General features: G+C 34.3%; 1 protein-coding gene across 3 annotated transcripts in view; it reads left to right on the forward strand.

Moving 5' to 3' along the window:
* Ophn1 (oligophrenin 1) overlaps positions 1 to 26030 on the forward strand; it is a 370997-nt gene that overhangs the window by 260373 nt on the left and 84594 nt on the right. The window lies entirely within an intron of this gene.

Genomic DNA, 26030 nt, shown 5'->3' on the forward strand with positions numbered 1-26030 from the left:
TATATGAGTGCTTGTGTGTATACATATGTGCCTTTGTGTACACACAAATACACACACACACCACCACCACCACCACCACCATCATCATCATCTGTACAGGTGGTTCATGGTTACCATAATCTTTCAATTGTTAGTGGCTAAAGTCTTTTTGAAAAGGAGTATGATTTCCATTTATGGCATGGCAACTACATCAATCCTACAAAGCCTCAGTATCAAGACTCTTTTATAGTTTCCAGAAGGTCTCCTAGGCCTCTCTGTGAACCTAATTATCTTGTCCTGGGTAATATATTTCATCAGGTGGATTCAGAATATTTTAAAACTTGAGATGAGGGCCAGATTTATCAATCCATATCTGAGAGTATGGCCCAGAGTATGTTTGATAGCGTGAGAATGGGAGTTTAACTCTCAACTCTCTGGCTAGGCTTATATGACATAAAGTATACATTTGGATTCTCACTGTTGGCATATTGTTTAGACTTTCTTTTCATTCTGTTTACTAAGAAGGGTTCAGTTTTGGAATCTAGTTATTGCACTAATAAAACAATATTTATGTCATTAACAAAACAAGGAGAAACAATGGTGGGTAGAAAATGCCTTCATAGGACAGACAGGTGAATAAATCTCTTAGGCTGGGTACATAAAGAATGTAGCAAGTACTTAGTCTCTACATTCTGTAGCCTGGCTAGAATATAGGCTTGGTTCTACAAGAGATTCTGATTTTTCAAGAAACTTAAGGGATTGAGATATTTGTATGAAATGTGAATTTTCAATGTTTGCATTTAAAAATATTGTGTACTACAGATAATTATTTTCAAAATGTTGTGCAATGTGGACTTGAGAATGTTCACAGAAGTGAGATTTCCGTGGAAAAATGAAAGAAATATAGGTGTCTATTAGTATGTGTTAAATTTATCCAACAGAGTAGGTATACAATCATTAAAATGAATAAACTATTATAGGAGTTGACAGAATTTTTCTTTAAAGGGCCAGAAAGTGACTAGTTTAGTTTTGATATCAATATGGTTTCTGTTTCAACTGCTTCATTCTGCCATTATATAGTTCAAAGACAACAAAGGACAATAATGAAAGTGGCTGCGTTCTGATAAAATTTTATTTTCAAAAACAGGAGCAGGCATATTTTGGCCCAAGGGTGGTGATTTACCAACTTTGAACTAAAGTAGGACATATCAAATCATGTATAAATCTGAGAAACATAATTTGACTAGATGATATAAGTTGTGGAAGGAATCATACATTTCATTACCATTTGAATAAAATTTCCATACATTTCATTGCCATTTGAATAAAATTTAAAGAACTGAAAAATGTTAAAATATTTATGGATGGAAGTGTGTGGACACACATGTTTGTGTATGCATGTGTATGAATGCATGCATGGAGTGATAAACATTGAATTCCCACAGCCATTGATACTAGTTATTTCAGGGGAGGAAGGGATAGGTGCCTAGAGAAGATCAATTTATTACAGTATTTAATTTCTTTATAAAAATGATCTGGTAGTGGGCTGCAGTTGTAACTTAGTGGTAGAACACTTGCCTAGCATATGTGAGGCAATGGGTTTGATTCTCAGCACCACATAAAATAAATAAATAGAATAAAGATATTGTGTCCATCTACAACTAAAACATTTTTAAAATGATCTGGTAGAAATATGATATAAGATATGATTATCACAGTGATTATGCCATTTTTTTCTCTTTTCTGTTCTTAAAATATTTTCCATATAAAAGAAAACAGTACACAAGTCAATCAGGACATGTTTGCAGGCTGAATTTGACTCAGATACTGTTACTTTATGAACTGTGCTGTGCATGCATGCAGGCATTCTATGAATATCAGCATAGTGGAAAAGATGAGTCTTTATGTCAGCAGATTGGAATCTACTCATAGATATTCAGAGGCTTTTAATGCAATAGAAGTTCATGATGGGTGATCTGGATTTTAACCAAGAAGTAAGATGGTTTTCATCAGACTATATTCCTTCATTTCTTTTTACAAAATTATTGCATAATTTCTTGACAATAAATGCACATTAAACCTACTTTTTATGACCTGGTTATCTATCATAATTCATGTTAATATTCTGTTTCCCCTGTGGTTTCATGAACTCATATACAGATGCAGCTTGTTCTGATGAGATAGAAATACTTGATAATCCAAGAGACCACTTCTCATCATCATGGAAGTCTTCTCAGACTTGCCTCTGGCCATCCCAATAGTATCCTAGCAAACCTGGAAAGTATTATGCCTTTCTAATAATACAGTGTTGTATAATTGTTGTCTTTCTTGTGCCAAGATAAAGGCTCACATGCTTTTCTGTAGACCTTGAACTCTTCTTAGTTAAGAATCGTGAAATGATCCATGTATTGAGCTACAAGAGGACAGAGATTGTTTTCATTTACTATATATTCATAGCACCTTGAAAAGAACAGACACAGAATAGCTACTCAATATGTGCTAAGGAAATAAATTAATAAATAATGGCCATTCCTTTCATAGGGCATTATTTTACATGGCTTGTGATGGAATGTGGGGATATTTCAAAGGCAATTTTAGATACCATAATGGCAGAATGAAACTTTCAAAATTCTGAGTTTGTGATTTATTAACTTCAAGTTTTACCCTGGGTTCCTTCTTGCTTTAATTGTAGTTTGAAGTTTAAGTTCCCAATGTTTTCTTTTTATTTATTTTCATGAACTTTAATAATTAAATGCCAACGTGGCTCCTTTTCTTAACTGACACTTGTTTGTGTGACTGTGTGACAACTTTTGTGCTATTGTCCTTTCAGTGTTATTTTTAGTTCATGAGTCTGTCATCACTACCCATAATGACATAATATGCCTAGTCAAATTAAAATGAATACTCATTATATTTATTACTTTTTTGCTTTTATATATGTTTGTGTGTACAAATGACTCTTTTTTCACAGACACATATTGAGCATCTGCTTTATAATAGATACTATTTTTGATACTAGGGGTATGGGGATATTCAAGGCAGTCTCTTTCTTTGGAGTGTCAAATAGTAGATAAAACTTAGTATGTCATCAAAGATGTATTTTAGTAATTTGAGACCTTATGAGAATGCTCAGCTTTCAATGTTTATGTTGTAGAATGATTGTCTCCTAAAAAGTAAAAATTAAAGAGTATATTGGCAAGTAGGAGGGCTAACTTGTTGTATGGTGTCAGTTAAAGATGTTTTGAAGTAGATGGAAAAATAAATGAGGAATTAAAAAAAATGCCTAGTCAACTGAATGACCCAAAGATTAAAAAGAAAATTGGGCATCTTCCCGAGCAAGTCCTGAAAGTGTGTTATCCACATGGGTTGAAGATCTCCAAAACTACCTCCAGTTTGGGTAATTTACTAGAAGGACTCATAGAATTTAACACAATCAGACTCCTGATTATAATTTATTATGAGCAAACAATAAAAAGCAAAATTAGCAAAGAGAAAAGGTACATGGGATGAAAGCCAGAAGAAACCAGGAACAAGCTTCTAGGAGTCCTCTACCAATGAAATCACACAGGATGTACTTAATTCCTCTATAGGTTGTGACAGCACATATGAAGTGTGGCCTCAGGGCAGTTCATCATCAGCAACAGTATACCCAAGGTTTTTTTGTTTTAAATATTTTTTTTAGTTGCAGATGGGCATAGTAACTTTATTTATTTATTTTTATGTGGTGCTGAGGACTGAACCCAGGGCCTCACACATATGAGACAAGTGCTAATAACCACAGAGCTACAGTCCCAGCCCTTGCCCAAGCTTTTTACTGGAGGCTGACCATGAAGATAAACTTTGCCTAAGCATGTACTAAAATTTCAAACCCCTCCAAAGGAAAGCAGGTATTCAGCATAAACTGCATTCTTTGTGAAAGCAATCTACACGCAATGAACTACTTTATCAGTTCCACAAATGAGGATTCATCCAAAATCCAAGTTCCCAGACTCCAGCCAAGGGTCCACTTTGCAAGCAGACTTTTTAAAGAATAGTGGTTTGAGTTTAATGTTAATCTTTTCCTCATGCTCTTTCCCTCTGTTCAGTTCTTAGTTGCTCTCCTTAAATCAAAGAAGACATTTGGCATTTGTTTTTTAAGGATTGGCTAGCTTCACTTAGCATAATCTGCTCTAATGCCATCCATTTCCCTGCAAATTCCATGATTTTGTCTTTTTTAGTGCTGCATAATACTCCATTGTGTATAGATGCCACATTTTTTTTATCCATTCATCTATTGAAGGGCATCTAGGTTGGTTCCACAGTCTAGCTATTGTGAATTGTGCTGCTATGATCATTGATGTGGCAGTATCCCTATAGTATGCTCTTTTAAGGTCCTCAGGGAATAGTCCGAGGAGGGCAATAGCTGGGTCAAATGGTGGTTCCATTCCCAGCTTTCCCAGGAATCTCCATACTGCTTTCCATATTGGCCGCACCAATTTGCAGTCCCACCAGCAATGTACAAGTGTACCCTTTTCCCCACATCCTCGCCAGCACTTATTGTTGTTTGACTTCATAATGGCTGCCAATCTTACTGGAGTGAGATGGTATGGGAGGGAAAGGGAGAGAGAAGGGAAATTGCAAGGAAACAGAAGGAAACCCTCATCGTTATATGAAACCACATATATGAAGTTGTGGGGGGAAAGGGGGGAGGGAGAGAACAGAACAACAACAGATGAGGTAGAGAGGGAAGATGGGAGGGGAGAGGAGGGGGGATAGTAGGGGATAGGAAAGACAGCAGAATACAACAGTCACTAATATGGCATTATGTAAAAATGAGGATGTGTAACTGATGTGATTCTGCAATTTGTATTTGGGGTGAAAATGGAAGTGCATAACTCACTTGAATCAAATGTATGAAAGATGAAAAAAAAAAGAATAGTGGTTTGAGGCCAGCTGCATTAGCTTCTTTCTGCATACCACAGGAATACAGTTCTTCAAGTGTTTTCCTAGATTGTTAGCCTCAGAAAAAAGCCATACTGGCAGATTGCTTTCCCCAGTGCTCTTGGGGTCATCAGTGCAATGTAGAAGATAGAAATTTGTAACTCTACTAAAGTATTCATAAAGTAAATAAATATTAAGCAATATTAATTTGTCATCTTGTGACTCTATCCAGGGCCACTTTCCCATGTCAAATTTTAGATCTGGGGATTATAGATTAACTTCCAGTGGCTAATATAGATGACTTCCAGTGGCTAATATAGATGATACTTTCTTTTGGACTAGCTTGATTTTCCCTTTCAGATGCCTTCAGTGTGATCCTAGCAATGGCCTCTTTCCTGAATTTTCTGGTAGACAATATCTCTTCACTTAGTCCCACTGTCTCAGCTGTGGATGGGCCTTTGTCATCATTGAGTGACCAGTTTCCCAAAGATGAAGGAATCCATTTTGTTTTGCTGTCACTTGGTGTCTTTTTCTAATTTCCCCACCCCCAGACATCATTAGCTCTATACCTTTGCTACTAAATAAGGCTTCAAATTATCTCTATAAATCTTCTCTTGGTAACTAATATAAAAATTCCTTTTCCAATCTCCTATCTCACCATTGAGGTTATCATAAATCATTAATATATGCAACATTTATATTTGTTCTTTTAGATATATATGGCATACATGGAGTATAACTTATTCTAATTAGGATCCCATTCTTGTGGTTGTACATGATGTGGAGTTTCACTGGTCATGCATTCATATATGAACATAGGAAAGTTTTGTCTGATTTATTGTACTGTCTTTCCTATTCCTGTCTCCCTCTCTTCCCTTCATTCTCCTTTGCCTAATGCAATGAACTTCTATTCTCCCTCTTACTCCCCTTGTTGTGGTGTTAGCATCCACATATCAGAGAGAACATTTGGCCTTTGGTTTGGGGGATTGGTTTATTTCACAGAGCATGATATTCTCCAGTTCCATCCATTTACTGGCAAATACCACACTTTCATTCTTTGTGGCTGAGTAATATTTCACTGTGTATATATACCACATTTTCTCAATCCATTAATCTGTTGAAAGGCATCTAGATTGGTTCTGTAGTTTAGCTATGTGAGTTACAAATATACTACAAATAAATATATATAAATTTATATATTGGCTGTGTCACTATAGTATGTTGATTTTAAGTCCTTTGGGTATAATGAGGAGTGGGATAGCTGGGTCAAATGGTGCTTCCATTCCAGATTTTCTAAGGAATCTCCATAGTGTTTTACAGAGAGTTTGCACCAATTTGCCATCCCACCAGCCATGTTTGAGTGAACCTTTTCCCCACATCCTCACCAACATTTATTTTTACTTCTATTCTTGAAAATTGCCATTCTGACTGACATGAGATGGAATTTCAGTGTAGTTTTGATTTGCATTTATCTATTTTCTAAAGATGTTGAACATTTTTTCATGTATTTGTTGGCCATTCTTATTTTTTCTTCTGTGAACATGTTTTTTTTTTTTTTTTTTTTTTTAAGTGTCTGCTGAGGACCAGCATTGGGCAGTTCTCCCTGCACTCATGTTGTATGCCAGAGATAGGGAATTATTGCAAAGAATAGTACCACATCTTCTTGTTATTTAAAGTATACTTGGGGCTTCCAGAATTTTTTAAAAAAATTCTTTTATTTAAAAAATTTAGTTGTAGATGGACACGAAGCTTTTATTTTGTTATCTATTTTTATGTGGTGCTGAGGATTGAACCCTGTGCCTCATACATGGTAGACAAGTGCTCTACTACTGAGCCTCTTCCAGAATTTCTTAGCAAAAGAGATCTTTCAATTCTGAATCCAGGATAATGGAACTTATCTATGTAAGTTACCTTGGTAAACTTACCAGAAAAATGTGTTCCAAAGAGTCTTAAGATAGAAAACAAGAAGCCACAAATCACCTTTGGATACAAAGGACAATGAAGCAATCTAAATAAGATGTAACAAGCTGGGTATGGTGGTACACAGGGGCCATCTCAGTGGTTTGGGAGGTCGAGGTAGGAGAATTGCAGGTTCAATGCCAACTGGAAAACTAGTGAGACCCTGTCTTAAAACAAAATGACTGGGGATGTAGCTCAGGAGTAGGGCACCCCTTGATTCAAGCCTCAACGTAACAAAAAAAAAAAATTAACCATGACAAAAAGATCCTTGCAGGAGAATAGATACTAAGAGCAGTGCCTAATTCTCATCCATTTTTTAACTATGTTTTTTTTTCCATTAGACCACTTATTTTTATTGTGTGAAATAATTCATGGGCTTTCATTAAAGAATATAAAGCATAGCCACAATTCAAGTGGTGACAATAACCTATCTTTGCAAAACATTCACAGACATTATGTCTCAAGTATCCTCAATACTGTTATCAAGAATTCCTTAGCACTAGTTTGAATTTCACAGAAGTTAAGTCAAATGAAAACTGAGATTAGGGAAATGTATAAAATAAAAATTTTTAATTGATGATTCCTGTTTGTAGTGGTTACCATATCCAGATTTTTTCACATAATTTCACTATTCCATAGCTGTTCTCCAGTTTTATTTTATTTACCACAAATGATCCAGCAAAGAATGCCTAATATATCTGAGGATTTTTATTTCATAAACTTCCACAATAATGATACTGTTTACCAATAAAAATATCTGGTTTTCCCCAAATTAAATCTCTCTGGGGAAAAAGACCCATCATTAATTTTAATAACTAATTGCATACTTACCCTTATCCCACTGTGTTGGAATAATTCGTGACTGTCTCCTATATTACACTGTATGTTCTTTAAGACTTTGGATAGTCCTTTTTTCATTTACATTATTATATAAGCATGTTCTTACAAGAAGTTCCCATGGTACCAGTGGCCTGAATATTGTCATCTAAAACATGGACTAAGAACTCCTGGACTTTAGTCAGATGAGCAGTTGTTTATTTAAAATTTGAGAAATTATGTATGAGAATTAGGGTCAGAGCTTGATGGTAAGACTCAGGGGTTCTGTGACAGAGGGCCTAGTTGTGGGCATCATTTCTAGGACTTTCCAGACCCATGGGCAATTCTGTCATCTGTGACTCTTCCAACCTTGGCCCTCACCTCTCTAATTCCTTTTCTTCAGTAGTACCATCATTTCATCTATTAAATTGTCACTATCTTCATATTTTCTGTCTCTTTTGACTTTTTCTTTCCTGGACAGAGTGTACTTCTGGTTTATTTGGGGAATCTTATTGTCTATAAGTTTCAGTACCTCTCTCTTTCTCTTTCAAAAATTTAATTCACAATTTATTAAAATCTAACAATTCCTGCAACCCTGAAAATAGTATTCCATCATACTATTATGTTGTTTCAGTCAATTTTTTTTGCTGCTATGACCAAAAGACCTGAAAGGAACAATTTTAAAGCAGGAAAAGTTTATTTGAGGCTCACAGTTTCAGAGGTCTCAGTCCATAGATGGCTGATTCAGTTGTTTTGGACCCAACATGAAGCAGAATATCATGTCAGAAGGACATGAAGGAGGATATCAATTCAGAACATGATAATCAGGAAGCAGAGAGAGAGAGCTCCCCTCATTAGGACAAAATATAAACCCCAAAGGCAGGTTCTCAGTGACCCACCTCCTTGAGCCACACCCTGCCTGCCTATAGTAACCACTCAGTTAATCCATACAATAGATTAATGCACTGATGAGATTAAGTCTCTCATAACCCAATCATTTCACCTCTAAACTTTCTTTCATTGTCTCACACATGAGCTTTTGGGGGACACCTCATATCTAAACCATAACTTATATAACTTCATTGATTTTTATCAAATTTCAGGAAGTATCTGATTAAAAAATGCTTAGATTAATATTGTATATGTTTAGTAATTTATGAAACTTTTAAAACAATTTAAAATGTCATTTATTGTATCTTATAGACAAAGCACTATAGACATAGTGGGAAAGGGCCTATCCACAAAAACAGAGACATCGTATTTCATTGATTCTAAATGTCACACTTTTCCACATTTTAACATCTCTTAAATTGGTATTCATTTCACAAATTGTGGTATGTCAGTATAATTATAAGATTTGGTAATAATATCAAAATAATGGTAGAACATCTATTAAAGGCATATTAGATTTTAAGTATTCATGGTTTTAAAAAGTGTATATTGGGGCTGGAGTTGTGGCTCAGTGGTAGAGTGCTCGCCTAGAATGTATGAGGCACTGGGTTCCATCTTCAGCACCACATAAAAATATTATGTTCACCTAAAACTAAAAAAAAATATTTAAAAAAGTGTATACTCAGATTGATAATCTTTATAGACAGAAATTCTGTTTGCAAGTAGTACCTCTTTTCTTCCCTAACCTCCCCTTGTTGCTTCATCATGGGCTGTTAAATCAATATGACAAGGTCCCAGCCTGTGTGTGATTCCTGTTATACTGGACTCTCCTGATTCTTTCAGTTAAATGTTAATAGGCCACATTATTCACTTGTTTCATTGGTGCCTGTATTTCTCAATCTTTCCATGTTCCATGAATAAGGAATCATTCTAGGTGATAATTTAGGATTCTGTGTCCCATAACCCCATGTTAGTCAAATTTTAATCACTATGACAAGATCCTTGAGGAAACCAACTTGAAAGAAGAATATGTATTTTGACTTACACTATCAGAGGTTTCAGTCCATCGTCAGTCTGCTCCATTGCTATGTGCCAGAAGTGAGGCAGAGCATCATGGTGGAGAAGGCATGGCAGAACAGAGCTGCTCACCTCATTGTGGTCAGAAGGCAGAGAGGGAAAGTGGTCAGGAACAAGTGATACTCTTCCATGGCACACCTGTACAGATCCAGCTCCTCCAACTAAGCTTCACCTCCTAACATTTCTACCACCTCCCTGTAGAGCCACCAGGTGGGGCCCAAGCCTTCAACACATGAGTATGCATGGGACATTCCAAATCTAAACTCTAAATAGATCCTGTAAGGGCATGGTAATAGGCATCTATCTATCTATCTATCTATCTATCTATCTATCTATCTATCTATTTGATACTAAGGATTGAACCCAGGGATGCTAAGCTATATGTATAGCCATTATTATTATTATTATTATTACTATTATTATTTTAATTTTGAGACAGGGCCTTGCTAAGTTGCTAAGTTTGGCCTGGAACTTGTGATCCTCCTGCCTCAGCCTCCTGAATTGCTAGTATTATAGGCATATACAACTTCTCCAGAGTGCTATGGTGATAGATTGGGTTGACTGCTTAAAGCTTTTTAGCCGCCTTTATGGCTTCATCATTTACCTCTGTGTTTTTCTTCCTGGTGGGTGGATCTAGTATATCACCTCTATTTTTGTCAGATTTCCAAAGAATTATATTAGGTTCAAATGGAGTTAGTTGCATCCAGTATTTAGTTTTTCTCTCTACTCGCAGTGATGTATATAGCTCCAGGGAAGAACCCATAGGGAATGTAGCAGTTGCCACTTGCTCCAGCCTACCGGAAAGTTGTGATTTCATCTCTTAAAATTAAGTTATCCTTAAGAGGTTGGTGTCTGTATAGAGTGTCCTACCTGTGTTGTTGTGGTTGTTTTTATTATTGTTCTTCTCCTTCTCCTCTCCTTTCTCCCTCTTTCTCTCCTGCTCCGTCTCCTACCTCTTTCACTTTCTCCTTTGAATTAAACCAAGGGGTGCTTAACCACTGAGACATATCTCCAGCCCGGTTAATTTTTTATTTATAGGCAGGATTTCACTAAGTTGTTCAGGGCCTGGCTATGTTGCTGAAGCTGGCTTTGAACTCATGATCCTCCTGCCTCAGCCTCCAGAGTCACTGAGATTACAGGCGTGTACCACCCTGTCCATTCCTTCCTGTTTTATTAATGTTCTCTGCTTGAATAAATAACCAGCTCCCTTAGGGACAGCTGGTAGTCAACATATACTCTCTTGGTAGCTCCTTGCCTATGTTGAGGTTTTTCTTTTTCTCTTTTTTAGTTTAATTAAATTTTGCATAGGTTATGCACGTATAGATATTCAACTTATGATACAGCCTCATCCCAATAAACCCTTTGTAAATTAAAAAATACCATGAATCAAAGATTCACTTACTACACCTACCCTACCAAACATCATGGCTTAGCAACACCTTACAGAGTATCAGTTGTTTCCTCTTGTGATCTGACCAGGAACTACAGTTTGCTGCCGTTGACCAGCTTCATGAACATCTTGTGCTACATATTGCTTGCCTGGGAAAAGTTCAAAATTCAAAGTATGATTTTTACTGAATGTATATGGATTTTGTACCATCATAGACTCAAAAAAATAAGTGTCATCATAAGTTATAGAGTCTATCTGTGCTTTCTGCAAAATTCTGAAATATAGAAGGTAAATAACAAAAAAAAATGGTATGATGAACCTCCCCATACTCATCTTTGATAATCATTGACAAGTGGCCAGTACAATCTCAAAAATTCCCACCCTTTGATTTCTCTTTTACCCACTGGATTATTTTAAAGCACATTTCAGATGTCATATTTCATAATTAAGGATTGTTTAAAAAAAAGGCATGTTATCAGTTTTGCTCCTAAAAATTGTTCCAGTGGTTTTTAAAACTTTTTATTTTGTTTTGTTTATAGTGTGATTATTTGAAGCAAGATCCAAACAAGGTCCACATGTTATACTTGGCTCAGTTTCAAATCTTTTCTCTTTAATCTGTAGCTTCCTCCTTCTCTTTTCTTTCTTTTCATTTGTTTGTGAAAATAACTGGATCATTTTTCTTGCAGATTTTCTCACATTCTCCTCATTCTATCACCAAATACAGTTTGTTGACTGTCTTTCATATAAATTGGCATTTTTATGTAGAGGTTTGATCATTTATAGGTTTAATATTTTGGCAAAAATTCTTTATAGTTGTTAATATGCATATATATTCAGTTTTAATTTTATAGATAAACTGGGAATGTTCCTTGGTTGCTTTTGTTTGTTTCATTTTTTATAACAAAATAGGCTTTATGAGATGGATACATATCACAGATCTACAACTTAGTAGCTACCTGATCTTGGGCAAGTCATTTCCCACTCAATGTCTTTCCCCTTATTTGAAGATTGTGAATAGTATTAGCATCTAAATCATAGTATTATTTTGATTGATAACAAGTCAAGTATGTGTAAAACATTGAGAATAGTGTCTGGTATAGAGTAGATATTCAATGTACTTTATTATACTATTATGGTTTTAGGTCTCTATTATCTGGTATGGCAAAGCCATGGATGCCATACTTCCCAATTGCATGAGCACTGTTTGTTTTGTGGAATTGTTAATGTTGATTATCATGGTGGTGTCCAATGTGTGGTCTATATGTGGCAGTCCTGGGTTTAGCATCACATCATTCAAGTTGTTAATAGTTTTCAGTAGCACCAAGATTTTTTAAACAGGTTTAATCTCCATATAGATTGCTTGTTAGTGAACTCATGCGTCATATGTTTGTTTCTGTTTCCTTGTTCCTAAAGTATGTATATATTTGTGTTCATAGATTACACCATGTATAGTTTATTAAATTTTTTTTTGCCTTTATTCTTTTATTTATATGTGGTGCTGAGAATCGAACCTAGGGCCTCACACATGCTAGGCAAGTGCTCTACCACTAAGCTACAGCCCCAGCCCTACACTATGTGTACTTTGGAAGTGAGAACTAAACCATGGTTCTTTTATAAGTTCCCTCCCCACTGCATGATATCAGTATCATACATCTTTTACTTTTTGCACTTAACACTCCAAAGTACACAACTTCGAGAGTTGAGGTTCTCAGCCAGATACCCACAAATAGGAAGTGAATCAAGTAGCAGCATTCCTGTGGACTAGGTAGGCATGTTCAGCAATCTTATATTTTTATCTATATCTGTCCTTGGGATCTGACCAAGGGTCCTTGATATTTTAAGCAATATGATAGTCATATTCAATAGGAGGATCACACAGTGTGGCCCATAAAAATGTGGACTTCATTGATGTCAAACCTAATAGTTTCTCTGTGAACAATTTCCTTTTTTTCCCTTCTCCTTAGATCTGACATGGAAGGCATTCATGGAAAAGTATGCCTTTCTAGACTGCAGGAGGGTTAGGCCTGGATAGAGGAAAGAAGAGATTAGTCATTAGTCAGACATTACTCATGTCCTTTTTAATTGAATAAAAAGCCAGCATTATTTCTATGGATGTGACACCAAGGAATTAAAGAATACAGGATACTGAGCTTTATGTTTTCAAATTCCAAACAAATTAACTCATATTCACACACCTATATACACACTTGCTCAAGTACCCATATAAAACATGGTTACAGTAATCCTTTTACAAGAAGTTAGCTCTGATCTTAATCAAACTAGTAGCAGATTTAGTTCATGGGGTAGTTTTAGACAGAATGTGCCCAGGAAGGTCCAATTTCATGAAGCCTTTAGTCAGATCCCAAGAAAATTCATAGGCCTTTCTGATGATTTAATTATTCTTCCTGGCTTAATTTATATTATCCATCAGTGTCAGGCTGAAGCAGAATATGTTAGATTCTGAGGTAGGGGTTATATTTGTGTTTGGGTTTCCAGGACAATTAGATCTAACATTGAATTTTATACATGGAGTTGTATTTGTTAATCCATATCTTCTAATGTCACTAAATCTTAAGTAATTTCCAAACAATAGAGCCAAGATGATAAGCCAGGCATTTTGACTCTAGTATCCATGATCTTAACAGTACATTATATTTTATACTGCCACTTTTACTACTAACATTCTGGCTTGTTAGACTTCCATTTATTTCTTCTTATTATATCTTGTCCCATGGGATCTAGCATAACACACTCTAGTAGAACTTTCTATGCTGATGGAAATGTTTTTTATCCATGCTGTCCATTTAGGGAGGTGTAGCTGTTGAGCATTTGAAATGCAGCTGTTTAGAATAAGGAACTGAGTGTTTGGTATTATTTAAATTTAATCAAGGTTCGAATTGCCATATGTGGCTAGTGGTGGCCATATTGGATAGCACAGGTTTCAGCACAACACCTGACCTAGGGATGGCACTCAGTATGCCTTCATTAAAGGAAATAATAAGTCCCAGGTTTACTTCTTCCCAGGTCTCTTCACTTATCTTTAGACTCATGTATATAAATTTCCTATTGACATTTTCACTGAGTTTCTTTTAGACATTTCTAAACTTAACATGTCTAAAATAAACTACTGATCTCCCCTCCAAACCTACCCTGTCCACAGGATTCACCATTTCAGTTTCTTCTACTTGCTCAGGCCTGAAACTTTAGAGTCATCATTCTTTTTCTTCTTCTTCTCATATCTAATCCACCAACAAATTTTATAGGCTCTTATTTCAAATCATATCCACATCTGACCCCTTCTCAGCACATTTATCACTGTCACCCAAATTGAAACCATAGTTTTTTTTTTATCATAATTATTACAGTAGTCCCCTTATGTGTCTCTTTTCTTTGCTTCCCTTCACCTTATTATTGTTTGCACAGCAGTTAGATTGTTCCTTCTATAAAAAAAGGTCGGGTCATAACAGGCCATTATTTTGTTCAAAACTCACCAATTGTTTCTCATTTCATTCTGAGTAAAATCAAAATCCTTCCAATGGTCCAAAACCCCTATATAATAGGCCCGTGCAACCTATTACCTCTTTTGATATCATCTTTTGCTAATCTTCCTTGCTGATCTACTTTATGTTTACTACTGTCCTTGTGTGTTTTTTTTTTATTGAGATACATGGCCAATCCTTGTTATTTGTGGATTTGTTATTAGAAAATTCTCCTACTCCCTTTGATTCTTTTTTTTGTTTGTTTGTTTGTTTTGGTGCCAGAGATTGATCCCAGGGGCGCTTAGGCACTGAGCCACAATTCCAGCTCTTTTTTTTTTTTTTTGTATTTTATTTAGACATAGGGTCTTGTTTAAGTTGCTTAGGGCCTTACTAAGTTGCTGAGGTTGCTTTGGACTTGCAATCCTTCTGAGCCGCTGGGATTACAGGTATGCACCACCACAGCAAAGTCTTTAATTCATTTGTAACCCCAAAATCAATACAGTATATTTATAGTCACTTATGGACATATGCACAACTGCAAAAATTGTAAGTAGGCTAATATCCATACTCATACAAGGTGCGTTTTTGCAATTTCGTTTCAGCTCTCATACTAAAAACACATATCCTTTTCATTGTCAATTTAGTTCCACATTTTCATACTTTTGGGCTTTTTACTGATAACTTCACTGTTTAAAATTGCTGACAAGTGTAGTGTCAGGTTTTATCTAGTAATCTTAAGGAAAAGAAGTCTGGGACATGCCTAATGGACATAAGTAAGTATGTTAGATAAGCAGGCATCAGTTTTTGTACTGCTAGCCATAAGTTCAGCATTAGTCAATCAAAAACAAAACAAACAAACAAACAAACAAACAAACAAACAACAAAAAAAAATATATATATATATATATATATATATATATATATATATATATATATATATAATAAGATGTCTTTAAACAGAAACACACATAAAACCAGATTGTGTATTGGATGATGCAGAAGTTGTGACCAGGGGCTTATGGGAAATTAATTCTTTTTTTCTGCTAAGAGTAATAGTTCAGCAACTACTTATTTATTTATTTATTTATTTATTTTTGTGGAGCTTGGGATTGAACTCAGGGCCTTGTGTAGGTGAGGCAAGGTCTCTATCAACTGACCATATCCCCAGCCCCTAATTTGTTGTTTTTAAGGACTTTATGGGACATATGTACCACGTATGAAGAGAATTGACTGATTTTTCATTTTGATGAAGTTCAACTTATTATTTTGATCTTTTGTGAATGTCAGTGTTATATTTAGGAAATAATTGCCCCATCCAAGGTCAAGATTCATCTCTATATTTTCTCCTAAGAATTTTAACATTTCAATTCTTACAGTTAAGCATTTGATGAGTTTTCTATTATTTTGTATATATTTTGAGAAAGGGGTCCAAATTTATTTTGTTGTATGAGCTCTCCAGTTGTCACTACACAATTTGTTGAAAAGAGTTTTCTTTTCCCATTGCATTGTCTCAGTACATAGAATGGAGAAATCCAATCCAAAATTTATAGATTTATTTCTGAATTCTCAATTAATGGAATAATTCATCAGTTGATCCCTGTGTTAGTACCACATTGTCATGATTATATTTCTTTTGAAATTTTTGAAATGGGGAAGTGTGAGTCCTTCAACATTATTCTTGTTTTTCAAAGCTGTTTTAGCTATTTAGAGTTCTTTGCCATTCCATAAGAAATTTAGGAAATGAATCAGCTTGTCATTTTATTAAAAAGTGCCTTCTGGGGTTTTGTAAGGGGTTTATTAAATCTTCAGTTCAGTGTGGGAAAGGTCAATACATTAACAATATTAAGTTTTCCAAAACCCTTTAGGAAAAAAAATTAACAAAACTAAGAGTAGTTTTGTTTTAAATTAAATCAACAACCTTTAGCTAGACTAAGAAAAAAAAAAGAAGATTCAAATGAATAAATCAAAAAAATGAAAGAGAATGCATTATAATTGATGCTATAGAAATAAAAAGGGTAAGGGACTATTAAGAATAATTGGTTGGGCATGGTGGCACATGCTTGTAATCCCAGTGGCTCAGGAGGCTGAGGCAGGAGCATCAGGAGTTCAAAGTCAGCCTCAACAAAAGTGAGGTGCTAAGCAATTCAGTGAGACTCTTTCTCTAAATAAATACAAAATAGGACTGGGGATGTGGCTAGTGGTCGAGTATCCCTGAGTTCAATCCCCAGTACCAAAATAAGTAAATAGATAAATAGATAAATAAATAAATAAAAGAATAAACATATGCCCAAAGTTTGGGTAATCTGGAAGAAGCTGAGAAATTTCTGGAAACATGCAGTCTTCCAAGACCAAATGTAGAAGAAAGCCTGAATGCACCAATAACGAAGAGATTGAAGTAGTAATCAAAAACTTATGAACAGAGAAAAAACCCAGGACCACATAGCTTCATGGTTAAATTCTACCAAACTTGAAATAAGAATAAAAATTCTTTCAAACCTTTTCCAAACAATATAAGTAAAGGGAATACTTCCAATCTCATTATATGAGGCCCAAATCACTCTGATACCAAAGATAGAGAAATACTACAAGAAGAGAAAACTGCCGGTCAGTATACATGGTAAATAATAGATACAAAGATATTCAATAAAATACTAGCCAAATTCAGCAACACATCATTAAGATTATATACCATGACTAAGTAAGATTTATCCCTAGGATGCAAAATTGGTTTAAAATACATAAATAAATGTGCTATACCTCATTAACAAAATAAATGATAAAATCCACAGGATAATCTCAAGAAATTCAGAGTAAGCATTTGACAAACAGCTTTAGAATGTGGACATAATGCCATTTATTCAACAACTGGCCTATGTCTGAGCATAGATTAGATTGTTTCTAGTATTTTGAACACAAAAAAGTGCTATAATAAATTATCTCATGCTCATGTATTTTCTTTTAATGATATGTCTTCAAGATAAATTTTTAAAAGTGGGATTTCTGAAACAAAAGATAAGTGCTTACATAGTTTTCCTAGATATTTGCAAATTCATCTCCAGAAATATTTTATCAATTTGTATTTCTACCAGCAATGTAGGGGAGTGCCCATTTCCCCAAAGCCTTGCTAATGGAATATAGTGCTATAAAAAAATCTTACTCATAAGAAATGGTACTGTGGTGCATGTTCCATTTGCATTTATCTTACTCTGAGAGTTTCATTGTCTTTTTCATATACTGTTACATGCATACATTCTCACACACAGATGTATATATATTCTGTACTTGAATAGCCTGTTCATATTTTTTGACCATTTATCCATCAGAGTTTTTATTTTTCTTTTTTAAGTTTTTTTGCCCCTCAGTATTTGAGTTATCTCTATATTAGGGATGTTGGCCCTTTATCTTCTATGTATGTTCCAGACATTTTCTCCCAGTTTGTCAGTTAAAATATGATGTTATTTGTGACAGTTTTGACATATATTTTTTAAATATTATATAGTCAAATTTATTAGTTTAGTCAGCTTTTTCATTGCTATGACCAAAAGGCCTGACGAGAACAATTAGAGGAAGAAACATTTATTTAGGGTTCATGGTTTCACTGGTGTTAGTCCATGGATGGCTAACTCTATTGCTCTGGGCCCCAGATGAGGCAGAACCTCATGGTGGAAGAACATTGCAGAGGTAAGAAGCTCAAGAAATGGCAAGCAATAAGGAAGCAGAGAGAGGTCCACTTGCCAGATACAAAATATGAACCCCAATGTCACACTCCCAGTGACCTATCTCCTTTGACACATCCTACTTGCCTATAGTTACACCCAGTTAATCCATATAAATGGATTAATCCAGTGATTATGTTAAGTCTCCCACAAACCAATCATTTCACCTCTGAAAATTTTTGCATTGTTTCACAGTTGAGATTTTGGGGGAAATCTGATATCTAAACCATGATATTTATCAACATTTTACTTTACTGCATCTGGATTTTGAGTGATAGTTTCAAGCCTTTCTTCACATGCAAGATAAATAGAGAATGGTCTGTTTTTTTATTCCAGTACTTCTGTGGTCTTATTTTTTTCACATTATATCTCTGATCCCTTTAAAACTTTATTGTTGATGGGCATGGTAGCACAGGCTTGTAATCCCATTGACTCAGAAGGCTGAGACAGGAAGATCCTGAGTTCAAAGCCAGCCTCAGCAATGGCAAGGTGCTTAGCAACTCAGTGATGTCATCTCTAAATAAAATACAAAATAGGGCTGGGGATGTGGCTCAGTGATCCAGTACCCCTGAGTTCAATCCCTGGTACATAAATAAATAAATAAATGTTTATTGTTATATATGGTACAAAATATAGATTTAAATTTAGCTTTATCCAAATGGTTCTTTAGTTCTTCTAGTACCATTTAGTAAAATACCTGCCTTTGCTCTCAGTGATCTAAAAATGCCATTTTTATAAATATTAAATTTTTTTATGAATACTTGGGTCTATTTCTGAACTATCATATTCTACTATTTTGTGTCTTCCTTTGCTGAAACTGAACTGGTTTATGTATATAGTCTTCATAGTATGTCTTAATGTCTGACAAAACTTGACTTCCCGTGTACCTTTTCTCTTTCAGTGTTTTCATGACCAGTCTTTCTTATTTTCTATATGAAATTTAATATCACCTTATGTAGCCATGTATAAAGGTTGTTGGGATTTTCTTAAATTTATAGAATAATTTAGGGAGAATTTACATCATTGTCACATTTAATCATCTAGAATAAGGGGCATTTTTCCATTTGTTCAAGTCTGTTGTCCTATTGTTGTGTTATTCAGGAATGTTTTATATTTTTCTTTGTGTGCATCTTGCACATTTTGGTTAATTTTATTCCTGAGGATTTCCTCTTCTTTACTACTGTTGTAAATGAGATTTCTACTACTTGTATAATTTCTGTGTATTGTTTCGGTATGTGAATGATACTGCTTTATATGTTAATTTTTATATTTTGCTTATTTATTGAATGTTCATTTTTGTAGTGGTTTTATCATTGGTTAACTAGGTTTTCTAGATATATTATCATACATGCAAATATAAATATTGATTTTTCTTATTTACAATTCTTAAGAACTTCTCTTTTTTTGCATATGTTTGTGTGTATGTATGTGTGTATGTGCATGCTTCACTCTATTAAGAATGCCATTGTAATTGGTGTGGTGACACACACTTGTAATGCCAACTACTTGGGAGGCTGAGACAGGAGGATCAAAGCTTTAGCAATCTAGCAACAGCCATCGCAACATTTAAAAAATTAAATAAAAAAAGACTGGAAATGAATCTCAGCTGTAGGGCATCCTTGGATTCAATACCCATTGCCAGTGTAGGGAAATGGCAAATCTATGAAATTTGATTTTTGAAATATTTTATAATACTGGGTATTGAACTCAGGGCCTTTCACGCTGAGCTACATTCTCATATCTTCAGTCCTTTTTAGATTTTTTATTTTGAGACAGGATTTTGCTAAGTTGCTGAATTTGGGATCCTCCTATTTCACCCTCCTGAGTTCACCACATCTGGCTAATTTTAACTTTAAAAAATTAATAGTAGATGTTGAATTTAGTTGTTGAAGTCTTTTACAGCATCTATTGAGAAAGTCATAATTTATCTCTCAATGTAAATCTATAAAAATTGTATATATTTCCTAATATTTAGCCATCATTTCATTCTTTCATTTCTGGAATTAATTTAACTTGGTCATGATATATTTTCTTAGTATGATATGGGATTCAGTTCACTAGCATTTTATTTTGAACGTTTGCATTGCTATTCACAGATAGTATTGGTCTATAGTTCTTTTGGTACTTTCATTTCCAGGTTTTGATATTAATGTTTAACTTGCTTTGTAAAAAGCATCACAGTTTTTCATTCATTTTCAATGCGCTAGAATAATTTGTGGATACCTGGGACTTTGCTCTTTGAATTTAGTATCATTTTCTCACTGTGTGTGTGTGTGTGTGTGTGTGTGTGTGTGTGTGTTGTGTTCTATTTTTATTTTGGAATTTTTTTTCTGTTTAAGGTTTTAATCATTTTTCTTTATTGTTGTTTGTTTGTTTTTTGGTGGGGTGTACCAGGGATTGATCTCAGGAGCACTCAACCACTGAGCCATATCCCAGCCCTATTTTGTATTTTATTTAGAGACAGGGTCTCACTGAGTTGCTTGGACTCAAAATCCTGCTGCCTCAGCCTCCAGAGCTCCTGGTATTATGGGCGTGTGCCACCATGCCAGACAGTTTTTAATCTTTAATGATGTCAATTTTGATGAAAATTTCATTGAGGTGTTCAAATTTATTGGTATCAAAGTCTACAGATTAGTCTCTTGTGATTTAAATTTTCTTCTCTTTTAATGGTTTTCCCCCTCTTTGTTTAATTATTCTTGTGTATTTCCTCATTTTTGATGAAGTTAGTTTGTAGTTTATATCTTTGTTGATCTATTAAAGAGTTAGGTTTTTGTTTTGTTTTGTTTTGTTTTGGTAGCAGGAATTGAACCCAAGGACACTTAACCACTGAACCATATTCCTAGCCCTTTTTTTATATTTAGAGACAGGGTCTCATGAATTGCTTAGAGCTTCACTAACTTCCTGAAGCTGGTATTGAACTCATGATCTTCTTGCCTCAGCCTCCCTAGCTGCTGGGATTACAGGTGTGTGCCACTATGCCCTGCAAAAGTTAGGGTTTTGATTTATTAATTAGATACATTTTTCTGCTCTCTACCTCCTTATTACTATTTGCTTTCTTTTCATTTGCTTTGTTGTTCTTTCTTTAGCTTGTTGAGCCATGAGTAAATTATTTTTTCATTCTTTTATTTTATTGATGAACATTTTTAAGTTAGTGAATCTTCCCTGTTCACCTTATTAAAGGAACCTCATAGATTTTGATATGTAATATTTTGGTTAGCATTTTTTAAAAGAAGTTCTGTTTTTTAATTTTTATTATTTTTTACAGTGCTAGGAATTAAAACCAAGGTTTCATATGTGTAAGACAGATACTGCACCACTGAAAGATACACCTCTAGGCCAAGATGTTCTATGATTTCAATTTGTATTTCCTTATTTACTAAAGAATTATTTGTAACTGATGTGATTCTGCAATTTGTATTTGGGGTAAAAAATGGGAAAAAAAAAGACGACTAGAATGCCTTCAATGGTATCAACACTGTCACAGCATTTCCAAAGAGCAATGCTATTTATAAACAGTTTTAAAAGAGCCTAAATAAAGTTGAGCCTGCTTCTGGGAAAAAAAAAAGAATTATTTTCACAGGGAGTTTCCAAATTTCTAAGTGGGATGGACTTTTAAAAATCATTTATAGTTTTATTGTATTATGATTACAGAATATTTATAATATTTCAACTTTCTCATTTACTGATATTTTCTTTTTTAATACATGATCAAGTTTTGGGACTTTTTCATGTGCAATTAAGAAATGAATGGAGTATCTATTATCATGGTACAAAATTTGATACACATCTGGAAGACTGACCTGATTATGTTGTTCAAGTCTTCCATTTGCTTATATGTTTTTTGCTTACTTGATCAGTGTGTCATTAAATTGATGTGATAAAAACTCATTATTCATGTGTTTCTCGTGATGTCTCATTGTATTTCCTGTATTTTTGCTTTATAAAGGTGGTTGCTGTGTTATTCAATTAATAGATATTCAAAGCTATTATATCTTCATTTTATCACTAAAATGTGTTTTTTGTGTCATTCTATAGTCTTTAGTTTGAAATCTATCTCTTTTGCCTGGTAGATATTTGACCATCACCCAGATTTCCTCTTTTGTATTAATTACCTTTAACTACCTGCACTTCAGTGATATCTACCTCTTAGGTTTTGCTTTCTCTCCTAGAAGCAATACCTTTCATAGACTGTCTTTTGACAATTGCGTAGAAAGACCTTCCCCAAAGTCCTCTGATCCATCCTTACTGTTTTTCAGCCATTTAATACTTGTGTAGTCTTTCTCTTTCTGGTGGGATTTTGGATTAATATTCCTCTAGCATCCTCATTTCTCATTAATGCACTTGGCCTAGACTTGTCCTTGTGCTCCAAAATTTTTTGGGAAGGAATGTAAATGATATCTCCTGGGACTTGGCATCTATTTTCCTGCTTAAATGTAATTTAAAAATGTAAGTGTTCTCTTTGTTATGTGGTGGGAGAATATAATTTTATGAACTCTTGTTTTTCTGGTGGCTTTATATTGTTTTATGGACAATGTGTTTGGTGATATTTACATGCCTCCATTAACTTGATAGAATGTTTCCCATGTGATTAAAAATGCCTTGCAAATATTTTAATGGTCACATAATAATGTGATGGGAAACAGAACCATAATTCATCAAATAATTTCTCTCTTGTTGAGCTTTTCAGTTGTTTCCCTTTTGTTACAATCTATTTATACAGAATTTCAAAGTATACTTTGGGTAGATTTGCCAAAGTAGAATTATTGCCTCAAGGTTTTATTTGTGTGTGTGTGAGTGAGTGTGTGTGTGTGTGTGTGTGTGTGTGTGTATGTATCTTGATATCATTTGAGTCCAGAGGAAAATCAATGGGCCTCAGATAGGTTTATTTTAAGCTGATAACCAGGGTTGCCTACACCCTTTTATGAACTAGCAACCTTGTCTTCTACATATATATATAGAGAGAGATATAATGTGTGTGGGTAGGTGTGTGTGCACGTGTGGGTTTATGTATGAACAAACACCCATGTACATTATATCTCTATGTCTATCTTGTTTATATCTCTGTGTCTATCTTATTTATCTATCAATGAAGCATCTCAGAAAACTGACCTGAAATACTTGATAGACTTTTTCTGTGTTTATAGCCAGAATTTCTTCTGAGTGAAAGAAACATGTATCAACATTAGTAACTAAGTATTTTGAAGATCACCCATTGCCATATTCTGTGGATGAATTTTGTTTTTAACTTGAGGCATAAATATATCTTGTATTCAGTAATAACTAATAAAGGGACTTTTATTTCAGCTACTATTTAGTCTGGCATCTCTGGGTTTTATAATTGAAGAAGTAGAGTGATCAAGAGCCTAATAAATAGCTGCCAAGATATGTGTTGAAAGTAATCAGTTATTACATTAGTCATTAATTCCTTCATAGCTTGTATCAGAGCTTGATGGTTTGTAACTGCCCACACTATCTATTAGTCACTTGTCTTGCAGCCTTTCACTAGATCAGGTTTATCAACTTCACTAATCAAAGCTGGTCTTACTATTCATGCAACTAGAATTTTCACAGTAAATAGCATATTGTCTACCATTTCTTTGAATTTGCTTTTGAGATAGGAATCTAACTTACTTTGACCAAAATAGTTCCTTGTGTATGTATGGTTATGGGGATCAAACCCAGGTCCTTGTGCATGCTAGGCAAGCATCCTGCCACTGAGCTCCATTTCCAATCCAGTCCTTTTTAATTTGAGGCAGGGTCTTGCTGAGTTGCCCAGGCTGGCTTCCAAATTGCAATCTTGCTGCCTTAGTCTAATGAGTATTCTTGGGACCATGGACATGTAGTACCATGCCCAGCTTTGAATAGTTAATTTTCTAAACTCCATTTACTGAACAATTCTGCTTTTTTTTGAAATTTAAAATGGGGTTTTGCTTTTATATTAAATCCATATACTTACAAAATGATCTCTTTTTGGATTTTTCATTTTTCCACTGACCTCACTATTCTGACTAGTAGGACTTTGTTAATATAGCATCATTAATCATTTTTCCATCAACTAGCACAGATTTTTCATAATTATTCATGTTAAAAATTCTTTCAGTCATTTTATTAGTCTACTATTCCATATAAACTTCAAAATTATTTTATCATGTTGAAGAAAACAAGTTTGTAAGTAGAATTTTATTAATTCTGTAAAGTGGGATCAAGTTGACAACTTTGCAATATTATTCTTTCTATCCAGGAGCATGGCATTTTTTTATTTACATCAGTTTTATTTTTATGTTTTACATTTTTCTTTAGAAAAGTCTCAAATATGGATTTTTGCTTATGTAAATATAATACACTGTGCCTTTTTTCTTATTATAATTTTGAATTGTCTAAAGGTAGAATATAGGATGCTTATGAGGTTTAGTGTGGGTTTTTTGTTGTTTTGTTTTTCACTTGCTCTGGCTAGGGATTTTAACAAGGTTTCTTGTTGATTTTAACAATTTTTCAATTGTTTCTCTTGTGTTTTTCAAGTAGGCAATTATGTCATAGAGAAATAACAAATAATAATCATTACCTGCTTTCCAACACCTTTAAATTTTCTGTTTCTTGTTTAATTAAATTAGATAACCCAGTATCTCAGCACATTTACTATTCATTCAAACTGCCTCACGAATTAAAACTTTTTAAAAAATCAGAATTCACTTCTACAGATTCTAGTTTAACTGATAAAGGAAGAGCATGGTATTACCATTTTTAAAAGCATCTCAGATGTTCCTAGAATCTGTATTTAGGAATCTGTATGTAGACCCTTTGATCTAATGATTATACTAGTGACAGCAGATATCTTTGTCTTGTTCCTGATCTTAGAGAAAAAGATTTCAACTTTTCACCATTGAGTATGATGTTAGCCAAAAGCTTGTTATGCATGACTTCTATTGTGTTCAGGTACATTCCTCTTATGCTTACTTTTGAGTTTATTTTAATCATGTGCACATGTTGAATTTTTCAAAAGCTTTTTCTGCATCTAGTGAGATGATCATGTGATTGTTGCTCATATTTTTATCAATATGATTATTGGATTTATTGAATTGCATATGTTGAACCATCATGCCATTCCTGGGATGAGTTCCACTTGATCATGTTGAATGATTATTTTTTTAAGTAATGGGGATTCAACCTGGTGTCTCACACACTTAGCTCCATCCCTACTCCTTTTATTTTTGTTTTTTTTCTTTTTTTTATTGATTGTTCAAAACATTACAGAGCTCATGATATATCATCTTTCATACATTTGACTCGATTGGGTTATGAATTCCCATTTTTTTAAGATGTCCTTAGCATGTTAATCATACTTGCTTTAAATTACTGGGATGATAATTCTGATAATATTGCTACCATATCTAAGTTTATTTCTGATGTTCACTGTACCTCTCAAGAGTATATTTTCTGTCTTTAGTATGCCTTTTCTTTTTCTTTTCTTTTTGCAGGTTAGATATTATTTAATAGGTAAAAGAAATTTAGGTACATAGGACTTTAGTGTGATGTTTTATGTTTATATGGCTAAAGTTTAGCCAGTGTTAATCTTTGCTGTAGCTGTAGGTGATTGTGGCTAAGCTTTCCTCTGCTATTCTTGTTTTTGTCTCCCATTATCTTTGATTTTCCATAGATAATTTGTAAATATTATGTGAATGGTACAGCTTTTAGTCATATTTTCCTGTTATTATACAGGCGCCCATGTGATGTGGTGGTAAGGTGTCATCAGAGGGAAAATATTCTATAAGCCTATGATTATATCTCTTTTAGTAAGCTGTGGCC

The sequence above is a fragment of the Callospermophilus lateralis genome, chromosome X, assembly GCF_048772815.1.
Source record: "Callospermophilus lateralis isolate mCalLat2 chromosome X, mCalLat2.hap1, whole genome shotgun sequence".
In the NCBI taxonomy this organism is placed as follows: domain Eukaryota; kingdom Metazoa; phylum Chordata; class Mammalia; order Rodentia; family Sciuridae; genus Callospermophilus; species Callospermophilus lateralis.